At 48.8% G+C, this 21,290-nt stretch overlaps 1 protein-coding gene across 1 annotated transcript in view; it reads left to right on the top strand.

Annotated features, from left to right (window-relative positions):
- Nucleotides 1–9,482: 9,482 nt before the first annotated feature.
- The window catches only part of PHACTR3 (phosphatase and actin regulator 3), a 231,090-nt gene continuing 219,282 nt past the window's right edge, over nucleotides 9,483–21,290 (top strand). Inside the window, exon 1 of the mRNA XM_008069079.1 lies at nucleotides 9,483–9,547. The gene's annotated coding sequence lies outside the window, so the exon portion shown is untranslated. The remainder of the gene's footprint in view (nucleotides 9,548–21,290) is intronic.

The raw sequence follows: 21,290 nt of genomic DNA, 5'->3' as shown, positions 1-21,290 counted from the left end.
TTCGTGTCCCTGGGTCTGTGAGTGTGTGGGTCCTACCCTGACCTCCTGGCTCTGAGCTCTAGGCCTTTGCCTCGTGGACTCCATTCTGTCCTTCAGGTCTCCTGAGCCCATCCTACTCAGGCTGATCTTGTTTCTGATTTACCCCTGGTGCTCAATACCACCTGGCTTCATCACCTGTTTCATTCTTTGTGGACTGTCTCTGTCCAGACAGAGAGACCCTGAGGACAGGGATTTTGTCACCTGTAGCTTTGCACCCCAGAGCCCAGCACAGGCCTCAGTCTCAGGAGACTTTAGTAAGCACTTGCAGAAGAAATGGACATAAGCACCAGACTGCCGGCCACTCCTGCCAACTGGACGGAGTCAAAGGGTACTTGGAGGGTGAGCACAGAGGGTTCTGCAGCCATTTCCTTCTACAGAGCCAGACCCGCTTCTGCTGTATTGCTGGAAGTGGGAGAAGCTATTCTGAATGTCCTTCCCCTCCCAGACCTCACGCCTACCTGGTCTAATATCCACCTCCTCTCTCCTGGACACCCCCCACTGCGTCTCAGTCTTCCCTTCCTCTTATCTATTCTCCCTGCAGAACAGGAAGTTTCCAGAATGCAGATCTGGGCTAGTCTCTCCTTTGCCTTAAACTCTTTAATGGTGCCCTCTGCCTGACCAGGGTGGAGGCTCAGCCTTCCTTGTCTATACTGTGGCTCTTTCTAGTTTCGTTCCTGGAATATTTTCTAACTCTGGAGTCCTGAGTTCTGGGGACCCTCTTAGAGAGGCTATATGACTTAATTAGCAGCAGAACTATGTAGTAATCACCTTGTCAGCTTTATCAGGGTTGTTAAAAATAAAAGCTAAATGCTTTTTAAAAATACAGTTTAAAAACTTAGAGTTTTTTTTCTGATTATGAAAGCATTGCATATTCATTATAGAAAATGGATGCTTTCGATTTTTTTTTTTTTTTTTTGAGTCAGGGTCTCACTCTGTCCCTCAGGCTAGAGTGGCTCACTGCAGTCTCGACCTCCTGGGCTCAGGCAATCCTTCTGCCTCAGCCTCCTGAGTAGCTGGGACTACAGGTGTGTGCCACCATGCTCCGCTCAGGCAGTCTTGAATTCCTTGGCTCCCAAAGTGCTGGCATTCCAGGTGAGAGCCATCATGCCTGGATGAAAATAGATACTTTAAAAACTTCTGTTCCCTACCCTCTTCTCATCCTAATACCATGTGGAAGCTGAGGACAATGGACCCCTCTGTCTTTGGGACCTTCCCAAGTGCCAGGTGTAGCTATTCAGCATTAGAACAGTGGACACCCACTATTCCTCGTGGCTATGGAGACCTGTTTCCCCCACCTCACATGTTACTATTTGAGATGGTCTTATTGGTTTATATGGTAAACTTGCTTATGGTTCATCCGATACCATAGTCCCTAGTTACACATGACAGTTTAAATATAAGTGCCATAAAATTAAATTAGATGAAAAGCTCCATCTCCTCGGTAGCACTGACCACATTTCACAGGCTCAGGAGTCACATGTGGCTACGGCTGCCACACTGGATAGTGCAGATGTGGAATATTTCGTTCTCACAGACAGCTTTGTGGGACAGCACAGCTCAGACTGAAGGCTCTTTGTGGGCAGGGCCCTGTTGTCATTTTGGCTGTGTCACCCATGCTGGCATGGTGCCAGAACCCAGTGCTTCCCCAGTGAATGTTTATTGATAAAATGGGTCAGATACAGAGTGACTGAGGTGGTCTTGGAGCTCTCTGGCTGGAAGGACCCCAGCTGCCATCAGTGTGATCACCTCGTCATCTGGAGGGCAGGGGGGTACCTATGAGAGGATTTCTTATCCACACAAGACAGATTCATTCAATTCAGTGAGCTTTTCCAGAGAAGCTGTGGTGTGACTTGCTTGACCCTTGCCCATGGGGGTCAAGAAAACCGTGAGGTACAGAGATTCATTGCCTGGAGTTGGATGAATGGGTCCACATCTTGGCTTAGGCCATGTAGAAGATGTGTGGCCGTCAGCAAATCACTTCACTTCTCTGACCCTCAGTTTCCTTCATGCAGAATGGTGGCAGTTACTATCCTTAACTGCGGGGTGGGTGAGGCTCTCTGAGCTGTCATCTCTAATGATGAGTGCATTTGAGAGGCAGACACCCCCTCAGACATTGTCCAGTCCCCTTGAGATAATTCCATCATCTGTTAACGGAGTCACAGAGGCAGTGAACCTAGTGACAGACACAGTGGACAGGTGTAAGAGGAATGTCTTGTAGGGCCCCTCCCAGCTCCACTTCTACCTGGCTCTGTGTCAGGTCAAGCTGGTCAGCCATTCTGAGCCTTGTTTTCTCCATCTGGGAAATGTGGACCTAGCTGGGGGCCAGGAGGTAGGCATGTGACTTGGAACAACTCCACGTACCGGGTCCATTCTCACAAATGGTGATGGGAAGGAGGAGGAGGATGCAGGTTCCTACTCTGATTCTGGTCTTTGGACCACCTGGCTCTGACAGGCTCCACTCCAGTCATTGGTCCTTACTTCCCCCATGGTTTCCCATGGTTGCTCTTTTGCGGGCTATGCCTTCTCCTCCCCTTTCCTCCTTCTCCAGCCCTAGGTCTATCCAGCCTTGGAGGCTATTCTCTGACTCCCTTCCTGCCTCCCAGCTACCTCCAAGTTATTTCCTTCAGTCTGGTAATTATGGGATGGCACCTTGGTTGCTTATCTTGAAATGGGATTAAAATGTGTAATTTTCTTTTTTATTGTTTCACTTTGATGACTTGGTTTCCTCTGCAAGTGTCTCTCTTAGGAAAGGCACTCTTTTAGGGAAGGGCACCTGTGTGGAATGACACAGGTGAATGCTTGTCCTGTGGCTGGGCCAAAGCAGTGAGGTGGGTGGGATGGAGCAGAGAGTGGGGTGCCCTCAGGGTCCTGCCCAGAGTTTCCACCTGGGTAGCATTTGGGGATGGGTGTGAAATGACAGAAGAGAGGCGAAAAGGCAGTGTTTGAATATGAACAAGCAGTATCAGAGAAACTGAAACTTATGCTTATTGAATTTGAGAACTAGATTCTATTCCAAATACTATAAAACTTTAGCCCAGGGCACCAAAGTGCTGTGTCTGCAGGGCTAGGACTCTCACAGGTAGGTGAGTCAGGAAGGGCAGCTTGTCACCACATGGGAATATAGGTCAGGATGACTGGATCAGCCTATTTTAAAGGCTTTGCTAGAACTCTTGGTTTTTATATGCAATGTGATTTTTTTTTTCAGTTGGGGGTCTCACTCTGTTGCCCACGCTGGAGTGCAGCGGGCACAATCACGACTCACCATAGCCTTGACCTCCTGGGCTCAGGTGATCCTTATACCTCTGCCTCTTGATTAGCTGGGACTGTAGTCATGCACCACCATGACTGGCTAATTTTTTTATTATTTGTAGGGATGAGGTCTCGTTATGTCGCCCAGGCCAGTCTCAAACTCCTGGGCTCAAGTGATCCTCCTGCCTCAGCCTTCCAAAGTGCTGGGATTGCAGGTGTGAGCCGCCTCACCTGACTCACAACGTGACTTTTAAATAATGGCAAGTTTATTCTTTAGTTGACTTCACATAGTAGAGGACCTAAATAATATTGGCTTAAGTGAGATATAAAGGTTTTTGTTTCTAGAGAAGTCCGGGCAACACGATGGCTTCCTTGTCTCAGGGCTGAGGGCTCTGTGATATTCTCGCTGATTCCTGGTATTGACATGGTACTTCACCTACAGCAACAAGTAGACTTTCTAGACAGGAAGAAGGGGATCATGGAAGGCAGAGGGCCGTCCATTTGCTGAGTCAAGACGTCTCCTTCATGGAAGTCCTACCCAGTGACATCCACATCTACTTACTTGTCCAAAAGGACATTCGATGGGCCAGTCCTAGGCGCAAGGGAGACTGGGAACAATAGTTTTTTGGTTTTGTTTGGAAGAAGGGTAGAATGGGAATGGCCATTGATAGTAAACTACAGTCTCTGGGTGTCAACTTTAAAAAAGCACCACATGACCACACAAAACCCATCTGGGAGCTGCATGGGGCCCCCAGGCTGCCCTCAGCTACAGGTCGAACAAATCTCATGGGAAGACTGAAGCAATTTTTATGTTTCATGACATTACTAAGAAATTAACGGTTAGAACTAAAGTGCACGATCGAAGCCTAAGCATTGTGTCCAAATTTTATTTAATAATATTTATCTGGGGAACAGGACAGACAAGGTCACTGTTCCTCATAGAGCTGATTGTGTGGAAAGTAACCAATGACTAGAGTGAAAATGTGCTTATTGTCAACTCTTATTACAAAAGGGGCCATCATGTTTCCTTTTATTTAATCTTCCTCTAAACCCTTGAGGTAAGGTCAGAGAGCCAGGGAGACCGAGTAACCTGCCAGTGGTCACATACATATAAAAAGATCACTTGAAGAGGAGTTTGAATCCAAGTGAGTTTGATGTCCCACTCACCCCTGTCCTGCCCTCCCATCCCTGTGTATTCCACCTACCTTCCTTCTGCTCCACCCACCTTCTGTCTTCTGAACCTACCCCTGTCTGCCCTTGCCACATTCTGCCTGCCTCATCTGATATCTTACTGGAAAACAGTCCTCTGTCTTCTAGATCAGGGGTCCCCAAGCTCCTGGCTGTGGACTAGTACCCGTATGTGGACTGTTTTAGGAACTGGCCACACAGCAGGATGTGAGCATCAGGCCAGTGGAGATCTGCCTCCTGTCAGGTCAGCCTTCACATTAGATTCTCATAGGAGCATGAACCCTAATGTGAACTGTACATGGGAGGGATCTAGGTTGCATGCCCTTTATGAGACTCTAATGCCTGATGATCTGAGGTGGAGCTGAGGTGGTAACGCTAGCACTGGGGAGCAGCTGCAAAAACAGATTAACATGAGCAATGAGGTTTGGCTGCACATCCCTTCCCCCGCTCCCTCTGAGGAAGATCCATGTGTTTCATCCCCATTGGGTTCAACAATCTACCTGATAGATGTATACATACTTGTAGCTGCATAGACACACAGAGGTGGATGTACCTTTTCATTTTCCAGTTTATTTAACCAGAAAGGCCACGGGGACAAGATTTATTTATTGAAAGTCAGGCAAGGTGATGGCAGAGAATCAACCGTCTGCGGAGTTGTTGAAGGTCCCGTCTTTAATGGGCTGGGGCTCGTGTTCCTGTTTGTTAAAGTGAGTCATTTGGATGGGTAGCCTGGCAACGCACCTTATCTAATGGGCACGACATCTGTAGACTCTGACATTGATTAGTTGCCAGCCACGAAATGGATCTGCCAAGCACTGAAAAGAGGGTGAGAGCTGCGGCTATGACTTATTAGTTATGCTTATTATATATATTTTATGCAGTTGTTTTCAATGTAACCCTTTTAAAAAGTCACTATTGGTCTCGGTGCTGTTACTGAGTTGTATTGTTATTATTATTTTTTTGGTTCCATTGTTTCTTGAAAGTTTGCATTCATATGCAGAAACAATTATTGCCTTTGTATTCATTAGCTCTGGGGATTTAAATAAAGTCAGGAAGATATGCCAAAAATGATCTTTCTGCTTCCCTTTGGCAGGAAAACATTGTCTTGGGCAGCATTGCTTTTGGGATGACAGTGTTTCTTGAGTCGCATGAGTCAAGTTGTTGCTGATCTTGGCACATTTGCTGGCAGGGTCCTTGGTGCAAAGCTACTGAGATGACCTCCCCATCCTCAGGGCTGTCTTAGCACCTGCTTCGCTGGGGTCTGCTTGGCCCCCACCCCACATTCTTCATTATTCTGTTATACTCTGTGTATCGTTAGGGATATGGGTTGTCCAAAGAGAGGGGTCAGATAGTCTTCTTTTTAGTTCAGCTTGTTTGCATAAAAGGAGCATGAGCTTAAAAATATTAATAATGTAGTGGTGGCTGGACATGGTGTCTATAATCCCATAGACTAGCCTGGGCTACATAGTGAGACTTCAATCCCACAAGGAAATAAGAAACTAGCTGGGTATGGTTGGCACATGCCTGTAGTCCCAGCTACTTGGGAGGCTGAGGTGGGAGGATCACTTGAGCCCAGGAGGTGGAGGTAGCAATGAGCTATGATTGCACTATTGCACTCTAGCAACAGAGCGAGATCCTGTCTTTAAAAATAAAGGAATGAATGATTGAATAAATAAAGTAGTGGTGGTAATATATTGAAATATGGGAAGGAACCCTGAAGGTAGTGCTTGGAAGATCCAGGCATGTCAAAAATCATACAGGTGGCTTCAATGAAATGGGGAAAATGCTGTTGCAAATTATCACCTGGTTTTGCAGCCCTTGGATGATTGTTTATCTGCTGATGTATTAAACATGGAACCTGGGCATGGTGTGGGGTGATGTAAACAAGGTGTCACACATCTGGAAAGCTCAAGGTCTGACTAGGGGTACATCAGTATTAATGAGTGAAATGACAGGATCCGTATGTAAGAAGTGCTAGGCCTTCCAAGTTTGCCCCCTCTGAACCATCTTTAGTTCATTCTCTACCAACTGTCACAGGCTCCTGCAAAAGCACCCCTGGACCTTGGTGGCCTGCAGAATCAAGTGTTCACTCCTCGGGTGTCTGCAGGTTGGCAGGTCAGTGGAGTAGGCTGGGCTTAACTGGGCAGCTCTTTTCCATGCCCTTCCTCCTGAATCTGTAGTCTAGCCCAGCAGTGTTTGTCTTGTGGCAGTGGTGGAGACGTGTGGGGCCTCTCAGGGTCCAGGCTAGGATCCTTCACTTCTGCTGATTCTATTAGAGTTGCCACATCAGCCAGCCTCACATTGAGGGGAGGGAAATATACTTGACTCCTTCGGTGGAAGGGGCAGAACAGTCATGGAGATGAAGAAAGGGTGGAAAACTGGGGACAGCGGTGTCATCCATATGCCAGCCTCATTTCCCATTGTAGTTTGAGGGCTCCTAGAGTCAGATTCATCTTGGAATCTTCTGCTACCTCTAGTATGGTGGCACTGGCTCATTGCTCATTGCCATAGAGCAGCTGTTCTGGCAAGGCCTTTGGGGTGCTGGCAGGTACGGGTACTCCGGGGTCAGGCTGCCTGGGTTTGCCTGCCAGCCAACCATGTTTGCCGTGTGGATTTGACAGATCCACCTAACATCTCTAAGCCTCAGTTTCCCCATCTGTACAATGAAGATTACTTATAGTAATACTCACCTAGACGGGCAGTTGTAGTGATTAGATAAGATGATTTCTGTAAAGTGTTTAGTGCGGTGCCTGGAGTGCAGGAAGACCCTGATACCTGTGAGTGGGTGTTGGCCTCCTCCTGTCATTGTGGAGAGGCTTCCACCAAAGGCAGTGTCCTGGTGGATGAGAAGAGCGGGGCTCAGATCCGGTGCAGGTTTGTGGCTCCCAGTTGCCCCCATCTGCCTCCCGGCCTAGAGGTGCTACAGGAAGGTTCCTTGTCCTCTAGAACTTCTCCCCTTTACCCTGCACAGTCCAGGAGCTGGCTCACAAGATCACTGACATTCAGTGGGAGCAGGATGACCTATCTCAAGGTGTTGTACCCCATTTTTCTAGCAGAAGAGCGGGGCTGAGGGATCTGGAATGTGTGGTTGTATAATAGGCCCAGGCTGATACTCAGACTAGCTGGGATACGAAGCTATGGCCACGCTGAACTGACCATGTTCCCCCAGGCTCCCTGAAGTTGCCTGTGGGCTCAGGAAAGTGCATATTCATGGCCACCAAACTGATGGAGTACCTACTCTTTGCTTTGGTTCTTTTATCCCTCTAATCTTCCCAAGTAGCTGGTTCTGCTTCAATATGAAATAACAAAGATGAGTGTGGTGATGCACCATCAGTAATCCCAGCACTTTGGGAGACCGAAGTGGGAGGACTGCTTGAGGCCAGGAGTTTGGGACCAGCCTGGGAAGCATTGTGAGACCTTGTCTCTACAAAAACAAAAAAATTAGTCGGGCATGGTGGTGTGCTCCTGTAGCTCCAACTACGCAGGTGGCTGAGGCAGAAGGATCTCCTGAGCCCAGGAGGCTGAGATTACGGTGAACAGTGATCATGCCACTGCACTCCAGCCTGAGCAACAGAGCAAGACCCTGGCTTGAAAATAAATAAATAGCAAAAGATTTCAGGAAAATTTATATCTCCTTTTTATAAATGGGAAGGGCAAGTAATGGGGAACATTTCATCCTATGCCACATGGAGTAAGCCGATAGTGTTACCCAGTACCCCCATTGGCCTGAGCTACCTCTCAGTTGGAGGCATGTGGCCCATGTTCCGTTGGCCTCTCTGTGGATGTCTGCTCCAACTCATATTTTCCTTCAGATCATTATTTCAATCAGTGCTGATTTTCATATGATTACTTTTCTCTAATATTTTTCCAACTCTTCCTCACTTTGGGGGATATATTTATACCCCCCCCCCCCATTTTTTTTAAGAGATTTGTGTTGTCCACAGCTCTGTCCTTGGCCTGGGAACACAGCCTTGCTCCTAGTAGGTGCTCAGTAAACATCAGTTGAACCTTAAGTTAACGGTAATGATACCTAGAAGCCCTGTCTTCTACCTGTTCCCATATACCTATAAGGAAAAGTAAACTTGAAGAGGATAAAAAATTTTTTTTGAGTTTGAGTCTCACTCTGTCGCCCAGACTGGAGTGCAGTGGCTGCTCCTGGCCACCGTAGCCTCGACCTGCTGGGCTCCGGCGATCCTTCCACCTCAGGCTTCCAAGTAGCTGAAACTACAGGCGCGCACTACCATGCCTGGCTAATTTTTGATTTATTGTAGAGATGAGGTCTTGCCAAGTTGCCCGGGTGGGTCTCGAACCCGTGGGCTCAGGCAATCCACTCACCTCAGCCAGGATAAAAATTTTTAAAAACCATGATGACTTCAGGTTAGATGGTCTCATGCTTTTGGACATTTCTGGAGCAAATGGGCAGACAGAATGGGCAGTAGCTCCGAGCATGACTTATCAGTGACATACATTGCTAAAAGTAAACCTACAACTTTGCTAATAATTCGTCTCTGTGTGGTTTTAAAAAATTAACTAATAATAGTTTATTCCAGGAAGCCATTGGCATAGAGTAGCTGTTCTCATACAGGAAAATAGAGATTCCAATAACTTTTCTTTTTTATCTCTGTTTTATTTTTCTGACACTAGGGCTGAACGATGGTTTCTTCTTGCCTGGGGAGCTCCTTGGCCAGGAGGTTGTGGAGTTGATTTCCTTTGCACCCAGGGGCTCAGCTAACATGAAGGTGACATCCTGGGTGCCAGTGCTGAGTGGCGAAGGGGAATTAACTGGCTTCTGCTCACAGTTGAGAGCCTGGGTGGAAAAGAGGCAGACAAAAGATGGGTGATGGTGCTACATGGCATGGTACATGTCGTCCCTTCCCTGTTTCTCTTTGCCCCTCCCTTGGTCCCTCTCTGTGTCCTCCTTCTTTTTCTCTCCCTTCCAGCAGGATGAGCACCTATTATAATGCCAGGCTTGATGCTGGGCATGGGACTATCATAGGGAGCAGACTCATCACTCCATCCCTATGGGGAGATGGTCTGGTGGGTGATGGACTGGGATCATTCCAGCTCACAGGTGAGTGCCCCATCCAGCTGTGGGGAAGGCTGTCCTGGAGCCCTGCAGGCTTTGGATGGGTTGATGTGTCCTGAGCCCTGGGGGAGAGACCAGTGGGGAGGTCACTGGAGTCCAAGCCTCATGGTGGGTTGGAGTAAAACAGCCAAAGAGGGAAGACAAAGGTGTGCCAGGTAGAAAGGTTGGCGTGTGCCAAGGCCAGGTGTTGGGAGGGAGTTTTGGCCAGGGTTGGGGTTAGAGAGAAGGAGCAGGAGTGTGGTGGGGTGGGACCAAAGAGAAGTCAGGAGCCTCCGGAGTTGAGGAGGAGCTTATCTGCCCTAAGGGAACCATGAGAAGCCCAAAGAGGTGTGTGTGTGTGTGTGTGTATGTGTGTGTGTGTGTGTGTGTGTGTGTGTGTGTGTGTGTGTGTGTGTGTGTGTATGAGAGTGTGAGAGAGAGAGTATGTGTGAGATAAAGTCAAAGAGAGAGAGAGAGAGAGAGGGAGAGAAGGAAGGAAGGAAGGAAGGAAGGAAGGAAGGAAGGAAGGAAGGAAGGAAGGAAGGAAGGAAGGAAGGAAGGAAAAGAAAGAAGAGAAAGAGAGAATATGACCAGGCACATTTCCCAGTCATCACTCTAGCTGGTCACCCAGGTGGAAACAGGTTCAGGGAAGCAGCAGAGCAGGCCAGGAGGCTGGGGCAGAGGGTGTGGCCATGACATGGTGGTGGCCTGGGTCAAGGGCCACCTCAGAACTCACTCAACAAAGGGGCTGGGCCTGCAGTACCAGGAGGAGGATTTGAGCAGGAGTGAAGGCACAGGCTGGCTTGGAAAGGCAGAAGGAGGAGAGGTGGTTTGGAGCCAGGCACGAGTTCATGCTATTGGGCACCGATGTGGTGTCTGGGCAGTCCAGGGTGAAACCGAGGGCTCTACAGGACAAACATGGGATGGGTGCAGAAGTCTTGGAGGTGGCGTAAGAGCTGCTTTCTCCTCCTGAGCCCAGGCTACCAGCCTGGACCTGTTTGGGTGACTCTGGGGTGGTGTGTGGCACTTGGAAGGGTTGCCTACAGTGCCTGGAATGGAATGTGTTCTTTAAATGTGGAAAGCTGGAGGATGGGAGTTAGGCATGAATTCCCTGGACAGAGGTTCTCTTCCTGGAATGACAGGGCAGGCATGGTGGCAGTTGAGCTGCTGAAGCCTTGCTCTGTGCTCCTCCCACTACAAGGGAATGTGGAGGGAGGGAGGATTGTCATTCATAGATGCTCAGCAGCCGTGTCCTGTATAATCCCCTCTCCTGAGTGTGGGAGGGACCTGTCATTAAGCTATGTGGATTTTTTCTTTTTTCTTTTTTCTTTTTTTGAGTGGTGTCTCACTCTGTCACCTCGACTGGAGTGCAGTGTTGCGATCATGGCTCACCACAGCCTCCACCTTCTGGGCTCAGGTGGTCCTTCTGTTCAGCCTCCTGAGTCGCTGGGATTACATGTATGTGCCACCTCATTTTTTTATTTTTTGTAGAGATGTGGTCTCGCTATGTTGCCCAGGCTGGTCTTGAACTCCTGGACTCCAGCAATCTTCTCACCTCAGCCACCCAGAGTGCTGGGATTCAGGTGTGAGCCTAGTCTGTGCTATATGGTACAGTTGACTTTAAGACTGCCCTAATCAGTGGGCCTGCCCTAATCAGGCAAGCCCTTAAAAGGACAGCATTTTTCCTGGAGATTGAGATTGGAAGCACAGAATGGAAGCAGGAGTGCTGGCTTTGCAGATGGAGGGGACCATGTGGTAAGGGAGCAAGTGACCTCTAGGAGTGGCCCAGTCAACAGGGAAATACAGGCCTTCGTCCCATGGCTATAGGGAACTGAATTTTGCCAACAGTCTGGAGGAGTTGGAAGTAGAGTCTTCCCTCAATCTCCTGATGAGAACACAGCCTACCTGAAACTTTGATTTCAGCTTTCAAGAACCCCAGCAAAGGACCCAGCCTTGCCATGCCCAGACTTCCTACCTACAGAACTGTGAGCTGATAAGTGGGTGTTGTTTTAAGCTGCTAAGTTTATGCTTCTCTGTTATGCAACTATAGAAAACTAATATAGGGGGTCTCATCCCCAGCATGGGCCACCAGCCTGGACCTTTTATCATTTTACAGGTGAAAGCCTAGGGTTTAGTGAGGTGAAAGGACTTGTCTAGGCCACATGGCTAATGTGATAAAACCAAGACACAGATCTGTGTGCCCAGACTCTGGAGGCCCTTTCCTGTACTGCCTCTGTTTCCTGATCTGTGAAATGGGCAGGTCCTTGTGTTGTCATGAGGTTACAGGAGGGCTGGTGTGGAGGCGTGCAGACTGTGAAAGTGTCAGTGATTGTTGTCATCCTCCCTGGCACACAGACCCAGAGGTGGGGGCATCCCTTCCAAGTCAGCCCCTGGCATTACCCCATCTGTGTTTCCATGGCTACCTTGTGATCTTATTATAGCAACTCTCAAACTGGCCCCCAATTCACTCCTTTTTATGTTTATTTGTTATTTCCTTTAATTTTTTTACCTTTTCACTTAAAAATATTTCAGACATCTAAAAATATCACAAAAATACTGAAAATAACTCCTGCGTACCCTTCATCTACATTCCCCAAATAACATCCTACCTCAACACAGGAAGACATCAAAACTAAGAAATTAGCATCAGCACAGTACTGTTAACTCATCTATAGACTTTACCTGAATTTTGTCCATTTTCCTACTATTTTGTCCTTTTCTGGCCCAGGATCCATCCAGGTTCCCACATGGTATCTAAGCTATTGTGTCTCCTTAGTGTCCCCCAATTTGGGACAATCTCTTTGCCTGTCTTTTATAGCCTGTTGCCTTTGGAGAGCACTTGATCGCTAGTTATTTTGTAGACTGTCCCTAATCAAGGAGCTGTCTGATGTTTCTTTCTTATTCAATTCAGCTCATGGATTTTGGCAAGAAACCTGCAGGAGCAAAGTTGTGTCCTTCCCAGTGCATGATTTCTAGAGGCCTGTGAGGTTTGTTATGCTATTCCTGGTGATACTGACTGTGATTGCTTGGCTGGGCATCTCTGAAAAAGTCAGTATTTTCTTCCTCTCTGAATTAGTCAGTGCTTCGAGGCTGTCAAGTACCCTACCTCTTGTCACACCTGTGTGTGCACTGAGGTCTCTTGCCTGTGTGGGTATGACAGCGGCATGTGCTCAGTGGTGGTTCCCTCTTCTCAGCATCCCTCTTGGGTGTTGGAATTCCATTGTAAGGAAGATGTTTCTCTTATTCATCCCTATCCTCCATGTGTCTATTCAATTATTTAGTGACGTCAGTGTGGACCCCTTATATTTTTTTAATCCTATGGATGGGAATTCATTTCTGTCATTATTTTATTGCCCAGACTGTCCCCAATGGGGCTGTTGGGATGTACCTATCATTTCCAGACACTTCCTTGCTTTCCAGCACTGAGAAGCTCCAGGCTCGCAGGGCCTTGCCTCTGCTGAGGTGGGTGAGGAGCCAGATGTGCAGGATTTGAGACGGCACGCTTGGGCTATGGGGAGCTGTGGGACCCACACCTGCTTCCCCTCATCCATGCGGGCATTTGTAGGTGAGGGTCCCAGGTACACATGGACTGTGATGGGCCCAGGCTTGCTCAGGACTCCTCTTGCTCTATGGAAGGACTTGTGAGTCAGACTCCACACCAGGGACTAGGTGGGGACACAATGAACAGCCGATATCACTCTCGCATGTCTCAGGAGCCGTTCTCAGCATTGGCACTGGGAACAATGGGTTTGGCATGTGCCATGTGCCCATTTCTCTCTCTCCCAGGTCAGGCATCTCTATAGCCCATGGTGAGGTCTCGGTTTCCTTCCTGTCTTTCCTACCCCTTTCCTGCCCTTGTGGGTAGCGCAGGAGGCTTTTTACATTTTCTATGGTGGCATTTCCCAGGACAGCCTTCCCTCAGTGGCCTGGTGTGCAGGATCTGGGCATGGGTAACACTGAGCACAGGCCACTGGCCCTGGAGATGTCTTGGTGTGGTGGTGGTGCAGCAGGCCGTCTCTGCCACAAACTGTGTACCAAGCTGGAAGAGTGGGTTGGGGGGTGCAGAGGACAAAGGAAGGGAGGATGCTTTACAGAATTGCATGGTACCCGTGTGTTTTCCCTTCTCCCCCTCCCTGCCTCCCTCTCTCCTTAGTCCTCCCTCCCCCGTCATTCCCTCCCTCCTTCCTAAAAAGAAGAGATGGCTCATAGGAGAAGGCTCAGCCTCTGAGACTCACAAACAGATCTTTTAAGGTCAACTTCACCATCTGTCTTTTAGGTGAATACCTTCCTTATAGCTTTTTCTGCTTATTTTCATTGAAAGTCATTGGGAGAATGAGTCATTGTGTGTGTGCACACATGTGTGCATGCCTAGGATCCATCCAGGCATGTGTGTGTGCATGTGTGTGCATGCATGTGTGGATGTGTGTATGGTTACTGGCATCACTCCTCCGCCTCTTTTTTAAGGGCTGCAGTTAGAAAGGGACCCAGGGTTGGCCATGGTGCGTCCTTCCTGTAGAAAGTCAGAGTTGGTGTGCCTGGTGCCTGGGACCGGGTCTTCAGGTTGAGTCAAAGGTCAAAGGTCACCCCCTGCTGACTGTGCCTGTCTGACCCTGCCAGTCCCTTCAGTGGGCAGTTTTCTTCTCTATAAAGTGGGGACAGTGATGGTTCCTACCCCTGGAATGTGTGTGAGTCCCAGATGAGGTGTGTGACCTTTGCAGGCTTTTGACATTACAGTGACTTAAGTGTAACATATCTACAGATGAGTCATCTGTCTAGGCCAGGCATGGAAGAGCAGCACGGGCTGAGAGTTCAGCAGCTGTCTCCTCACATGGGGCTGTGAGTCACATGAGGTGGTCGCCTTGGGCCCGTGACACTGCCTGGGTGCAGTCAGTCGTCTTGCTGCACACTGACAGGTCTTGTGTATCTCTTGACCCTTCAGTTCCATGCTGGGGACGGAGGAGAGCAGAGGTTGAGACATCTCAGGGGAAAAGGAAGCTCACGGCTGCTGGAACTGGCTCTGCACAGACTGGTTCCTCCCAGCACCCAGTAGGCAATGCGTGTTCCTCCAGAAAGTCGGGAACTGCTGCCCACAGTGCCTGGGCTTACCCTGGTGGAGGAGAACCCTTGGGCTAACATGTAATCCCATTGTTACATATATTTTGAGGAGTACTTCTACATGGATTCTAATTTTACAGCAGCTTTGACCAAAAAATTAAAAAAACAAAAAGTCATCAGCATACACTCAAAACCATAGTTCATGAATGATCCACAGCCCTGGGAAATACTCTCCACCGCTTGGAAATTCTGGTGGGAAAGGGGAAATTGATGCTCTCTGTGGGAGGTGGAAAGGGCATCGCTAAAAAAGATAAATAAATAAATAAACAAACAAACAGGTTTTTACAACTGGAAAAGTAGAACAAGTACTTGTTGACCAATTCCACAGTGGCAGGAGACAAGGCAGGGGGTGTGGGGTCAGTTGTGTTGGTGTGGCATAAGTCACGCACTCATCCAGTCTGTTCCATCACTTGCAAGCTGTCTGTTTCTCCTCTTCAGACCTCTGTTTCCTCATCTATAAAGTGGAAATGAATTATGATAGTGTCTGCACCATGCGATTGTTGTGAGGATTAAATGATATAATCTGTCACGTGTCTCTCGCATGCACAGGTTCACACACTGAGTGTCTTTATTAGTGAAAGCCAGGTCTTCCTGCCTGCGCTCTTGTCCTGGAGACGGCTGCTGATGGCTTTCTTGTATATGCTTTCAGAAAATATCTGTGCATTTAATTCTTCCTCTTTTGTTTTTAACATAAAAGGAAGCATCCTCTACCTCCCATTTTTGTGCCTGGCTTTTTCCTCCTAAAACTGCATCTAGGGGAAAAAGGTATAGAACTCGAAAGAGAAGTAGAAATGAACCAGATTGGGAGGTGGGGATGGAGATGACTGTTCCAGCAAGCGGAACAGCACAGGCGGTGGCCCTGTGATGGGGAGGGTACTGTGTGATCACGGACGGTTGGTGGATGGGGCAGGGGAGGAGGACAGGGCCAGCCCCTGTAGGGCAGGGAAGACCAGGCTGAGGGAAGGGTAAGAGGAGTTCAGTCTCAACAGACATGGAGGGAAAGGGTAAGCAGGAGTGGGATATGGAATCCAGGAACCTGAATGGGAGGAGAGGTCAATCCCGCTGAGATTTGTATGAGTCCGTCTTGCGTTGCTATAAAGGGATACCAAAGACTGGGTAATTTATAAAGAAAAGAGGTTTATTTGACTCACAGTTCTGCATGACACAGCGTCTCCTTCTGATGAGGCCTCAGGAAGCTGCAACTCATGGCAGAATGTGAAGGGAGCTGGCGTGTCACATGGCGAGAGCATAAGCAAGAGAGAGAAGGAGGTGCCAGACTCTTTAAACAATCAGCTCCCACGTGAAATAATAGAGTGAGAACTCACTCATTATGGCAGGCAGGGCACCAGGGATCACGAGGGATCTGCTGCCATGACCCAGGCACCTCCCACCAGCCCCCTCCCCCCACTGAAGATCCCATTTCAGCATGAGATTTGGAGGGGACAAAAATCCAAACTGTACCAGGGTACAGATGGGGGATTCCAAGCTCATCCTTGTGGTCAGGTTCATGGGACTCTGGGAGTGGCTTTAATGGTCACCTAGTCTTTTCCCTAATAACCCTGATCATCTAGCTGCCCATCAGTCCGTCCACCCATAGTGCAGGCATGGAGTTGTCTGCTGAGGGGACAGCAGTGAATTCCCTGTCCCTAGGCAGGAGACTAAGCAGCAGAGAGGTCACATGGGAAGCTGGTATGAGAGGCAGAGCTTGAACTCTGGGGTGGTTGTGTCCTGGAGGTACTCTGGATTAGGCCCGTGGCTTCAGGTCCTGACTGTGGGGCTGCAGGTGAGTTTCTTGCCCTCCCCCACCTGTAAAATGGGAATGATAACTATGGACTAGTTGTTTACAAAGGTGGCCACAGTCATCATCTCTGACCCCATCTGCTCTTTTTCCATGTGACTGCCACTTTTCCCATCAAGAGGTGGAGGATGTCTCTGTCCCCTGGAGACTTGCTTTGACCCATAAAATGCAGCAAAAGTGTTACAGTATGACTTCTGGGCCTAGGGCATAAGAGCTCTGCAACCTCTGTGTTAGCCTTCTTGGAAACTGCCACGTAGCATGGTGGGGGCCATCCTGCTGGAAGAGAACTGAGGTGCCCAGGTAGCAGCCAGCACCAACCACCTGATAAGTGAGTGGGGCTGTTGTGGGTGTCTGCAGCCTAGCCAGGCTTCCTGCTGAACACGGTTGCCTGTGTGAGCCCAGTCCTCCCCACTTGGAGCAGATGTGCCCTGCCCAGATTTCTGGCCCATGACATGTGAGCAATAAAACCATGATCATTTACAGCCACTGTGTTATGGGCTGGTTTGTTATGCAACAATGGGGAACTGAGACAAACACTAATCAGTACATGTGAATATACACATTGACTTGGCTTACCCTTGTTTCCCCCTGTGTCCCCTTGACATGTCTTTCAAGGCAAGTCCTGTGTCTCTATAGACATCAGTGTCCAGGCCAAGATCTAATGATTCGGTCTTTGTGTCCCTTCCCATGGTGAGGTAGGTGCCCCTGCGGAGGGGGTGTGCTCCCTGCATGCCTCCTGCTTTCATTTGTTTTCTCTTTACCCCCAGGTTTGGAGGGTGAGGACACAGAGCAGGAAATGGCGAGGGCGGTATTGCCAGAGGGTAACTTTCTTCTCTTTAGGCTTAAAAATTGGTTAGAACAGTCTCTCTCTAGGCGCCCTCATGGGTGTTTGGACATTTTGATCCATATATCAACTCTCAAGCCAAGTATGTGTCTACTCCTATGTGGCTGCACCCACCAGTGGCCTGCACCATGCCAACACCCTCATTAGGGTCTCTGCTTCCCAGGTGATCTTCTTCTAAGGCAGGGTCTCAAGCTTCAGCATGCATGAGACTCTTCTGGGGGCTTGTTCATATGGCATGTGGGCTTTTGCCCAGGGGTCCTGACTCGACACACCTACCATGAAGCCTGCGAATGTGCATTTCTAGAAAGGTCTCAGGTGCTACTGTACTGCTGGTCTGAGGACTAGTAAGGTTTTCTGCTTGGTTCTCCCTCCAGCAGCAGCCTCGGGTCCAGGCCATCCCAGCACCATAGCCTCTGGCTCTAAGAGTGGTCTCAGGGCACCTCAGATTCCATTGTCTGGGCTTATCTGAGGAACTCATCCCAGGGACTAGGGCTGGAGCTGACCTATGGGAGCCCCTCCTCAGGCTAATGGAAAGAAGACAGTACTTTATACAAAAGAGAAAAAACTTTTCAGCCAGTCGTTGTAGCTGGTACCTGTAATCTCAGTACTGTGGAAGGCCAAGATGCAGGGATGACTTGAGGTCAGGAGTTTGAGATTAGCCTGGGTAACATAGTGAGACTAAAAAAAAGAAAAGAGGAAGATTTAGCCAGTCATGATGGTGTGTGTCTGTAGTCCCATCTACTTAGGAGTACAAGGCAGGAAGATCGCCTGGGTCCACGAGGTTGAGGCTGCAGTGAGCCATGATCATACCACTGCACTCTAGCCTGGGCAGAAGAGCTTACAATAAATAAATAAATAAATAATCTTTTCATTTTGTAATAGCTTTACATTTACAGAAAAGTTGTGCAGAGTGTTCAAAGACTTACCGTCCCCTTGTGTTACCATCCCACATAATTGTGGTGCTTTGTCACCACAAATGAGCCTGATTGAAGTGTTATTGTTGACTGAAGTCTGCGCTCTATTCAGGTATCCTTAGTTTTTCCTGAATGCCCTTTCTCTGTCCCAGACCCCAGCCAGATCCTGCATGACTTTAGCCATCACATCCCCTTAGGTCCATGTGATTGTGACACCCCTTGGGCTTTGCTCTTAGTGGCCGAGCAGTGTGAGGATCATCTGTAGGGTATGTTCTAGAATGTTCTTCACTTTATAAATTCTTTTTAAATTCCCCATCGGCTTGTGGGGTCTGAGTCATGGCAGTGGTTCTCATCTGTTTTCTTTATTTTATTTTATTTTTTAAAATTTTAATCAATATTTTTTATTATGATGTTGTGGGGTACAGTTAAGGGTTAGGTATACAAACATGTTTCATTCAGGCACCCTGTTGATAAGAGGTGTTTCCCCGTCCCCAGACAGATATTTGCTACCGTTAATCCCATCTCCCTCCCCGCCCCATAGTTTCTCACGACTATCGGTCATTTTCTTATAGTATTACATTGAGCTGGGGTCTGAGGCCCGAGTTGACCCTGAGGCAGGTCCTACCCTGACTCCCTGCTGGAGAATGTGGCCTGGAGCTTGAGTGGTTGGGAGCGATGGGTGGGCAGGGGCTGCACGGCTCACCTGGAGGGTCGGTGCTCAGGGTGGTGGGCTGTGAGGCTCATGTCATGATCTCACCCTGTTGGATGGGTGTTCTCGGGCTTTGCTCTCAGATGCTGGAGGATCCCACTTAATTCTGCTCTAGAATATGTTTAGAAATCTATTCGTGGCCCTCGCCCAAAGCTGATGTTAAAATTAAGAGACGTCATTTGTAGGATTTCAGGGCTGCGAAGGAGGAGCGTGCTGGTATCTCCCTCTTGCTGCCTCTGGCTTCTTCTCTGACTTCCAGACCCATCCCTCTTCCCTTGCCTGTAGAGCCGATGCTCACCCTTTCACCCCGAAGTCAGAGCAGGCCGTCCTCACCACAGATGAGGTTTCCCCTGGGAGCGTCTCTGTCACTGTCTCTGTCTCATGGGGCATCCTAGGGCTGCTTCTTGCTGGGATTCTTTGCTGATAGAGACTGGGCAGAGGCTAGTTTTTCAGTGAGGTTCACCTGTCCATTTCTGGCTGGTTCTGGGTCTGTATTGCATTTGGAGGGTTTGCTAGTTATACCTGTGACCTTGCACCTCATGGTTTATGGGGATAGGTATTGGGGGGGTTCTGTCCTGTGGGAGATCTTAGTGTTTCTTCTGTACTGGGAGAGGCCAGTCCATCTGGGGCACCAGAGCTGGACCAAACTTTAGAGGGCCCCTGGTCTGATAGTCCTGAGCCAGGAAGGTTCTTTGCAATTCCCTCTGGGGAGTTTAAAAATGAAATTGATATGAACCCTCCCTCTGGAATTCATGGTATGCTAACCATTCAACAAACATTTACTGGATACCCATTATAAGGCTGTCACTGTTTTGGGAGCATAGATAGAGCTATATATGGCAGATAGCAGCGAAGACTATGGTGTCTCTGCCTTCATGGAGTAAATAGTCTAATGGGACAAGGGGAAACAGACAGGATAGAAGTAGATGAGTGGTATAACTCCAGGTGAATGTCCTGAGTGGTGATAAAGTGAGGCTGGGGGAACGAGAGTGGCAGGGAGGAGAGTAGTCTATGTATCTGTGATAGACGGTCAGAGAGGACCTCTGAACAAGGGCATCTGCTCAGGGACCAGGTGGAGTGAGCATGTTAGCCATGTGAATTTCTTGGAGAAGAACCCTCCAGGCAGAGGGAACAGCAAGTGTAAAGGCCCTGTGGTGGGTGTGTGCTTGGGTGTTGGAACGATAAGGAGGCCAGTGAGGCTGAAGCATAGTGAGTGATGGGAGGTAGGAGCATTGCAGCCTTGAGGCCAAGAGGCAGCCAAGCTGAGGATCCTAGGAGGTGCCACAACCCGGCTAGAGGCTTGGGCTTGTTTTCAGAGTTTCCCTTTAAGGGGATTGGTCTGGCTGCCATGGGAAATGAGGCACTACTGGGCATGGCAGGAGTAGAAGGTCACTTAGAGATGATGGTGGTTTGGAGCAAGTGTCCATAGCAGGTGTTTCTGGTCCCCGTGTCACAGCCCCTTGACCAGTTCTACCTTGGACTTCAGCTGTGGCTCTAACCAGTATAGCAGATGACAGAGTGCTGCTGGAGCCAGTGGCTACCTTTTCAGAAATGTTGCACACTGGCCATGGAGGGAAGTATTTACACCATGGAAATTGGCAAGCATATGCATCAGCTACCCTCTACTTCCCAGACATTTTCCAACATGACTCAGGCATGATCCAGGCATCCCAGGATTCTCTACCCTGCATCAGAAATACAACTAGAACATCAGGAGAATTAATGTGTAAAGTAACATTCTCAATAGACCAGATAGGGGTCAATGCTCCAGCACTCACCCTTCCAGTGGGCAATTCTTGAGGTCTCATAGAACAGAACTCCAGCTGCCTGCAGCAGTGACCTAGAACAGCAGTGACCTTGAACAGTGACCTTGAATCCCTATGTGTGAGTTTGCCCCTCCTCACTCTCCCTGCTCCCTCGATCCTGCTTCCTGAGATCATCTTTCAACTCACTACCTGCTCCTGAGTCCACTCCCACCTCTGCATTCAGAAGAAATTCAATCAAGATGGTGGCAGAGCTAGACATGGCCTCATCTGAGCATGTTCTGAAGGTAGACTCCTTGGGTTTGCTGAGGGGTCAGATGTCTGGTGAGAGAGAGAAGTCAAGGACAACTCTAAGTGTCTTGGCCTGAGCAGCTGGAAGGATGGAAAGGTCCTAGGCGGCAGTGGGGGCCACTGAGATGAGTAGGGTGGAGTCTAGGTGAATTGATGCTCTGTTCAGCTTGGGACAGGTTCAGCTTGAGAGACCTATCAGATCCCTAAGTGGAAATGGTACCTGAAGTTGGGGAGAGGTATGTGGACAGGATAGACATGTCTGGGACTGGATGACACTGATTAGGTCAGGGTGCACCCCTGCAGCTGTGACTCAGC

The sequence above is a fragment of the Carlito syrichta genome, unplaced genomic scaffold (assembly GCF_000164805.1).
Source record: "Carlito syrichta isolate Samal-C Ts95f unplaced genomic scaffold, Tarsius_syrichta-2.0.1 Scaffold311804, whole genome shotgun sequence".
Classification (NCBI taxonomy): domain Eukaryota; kingdom Metazoa; phylum Chordata; class Mammalia; order Primates; family Tarsiidae; genus Carlito; species Carlito syrichta.
Note: the sequence above shows the minus strand (reverse complement) of the source record. Positions and strands in the feature narration are given on the sequence as shown.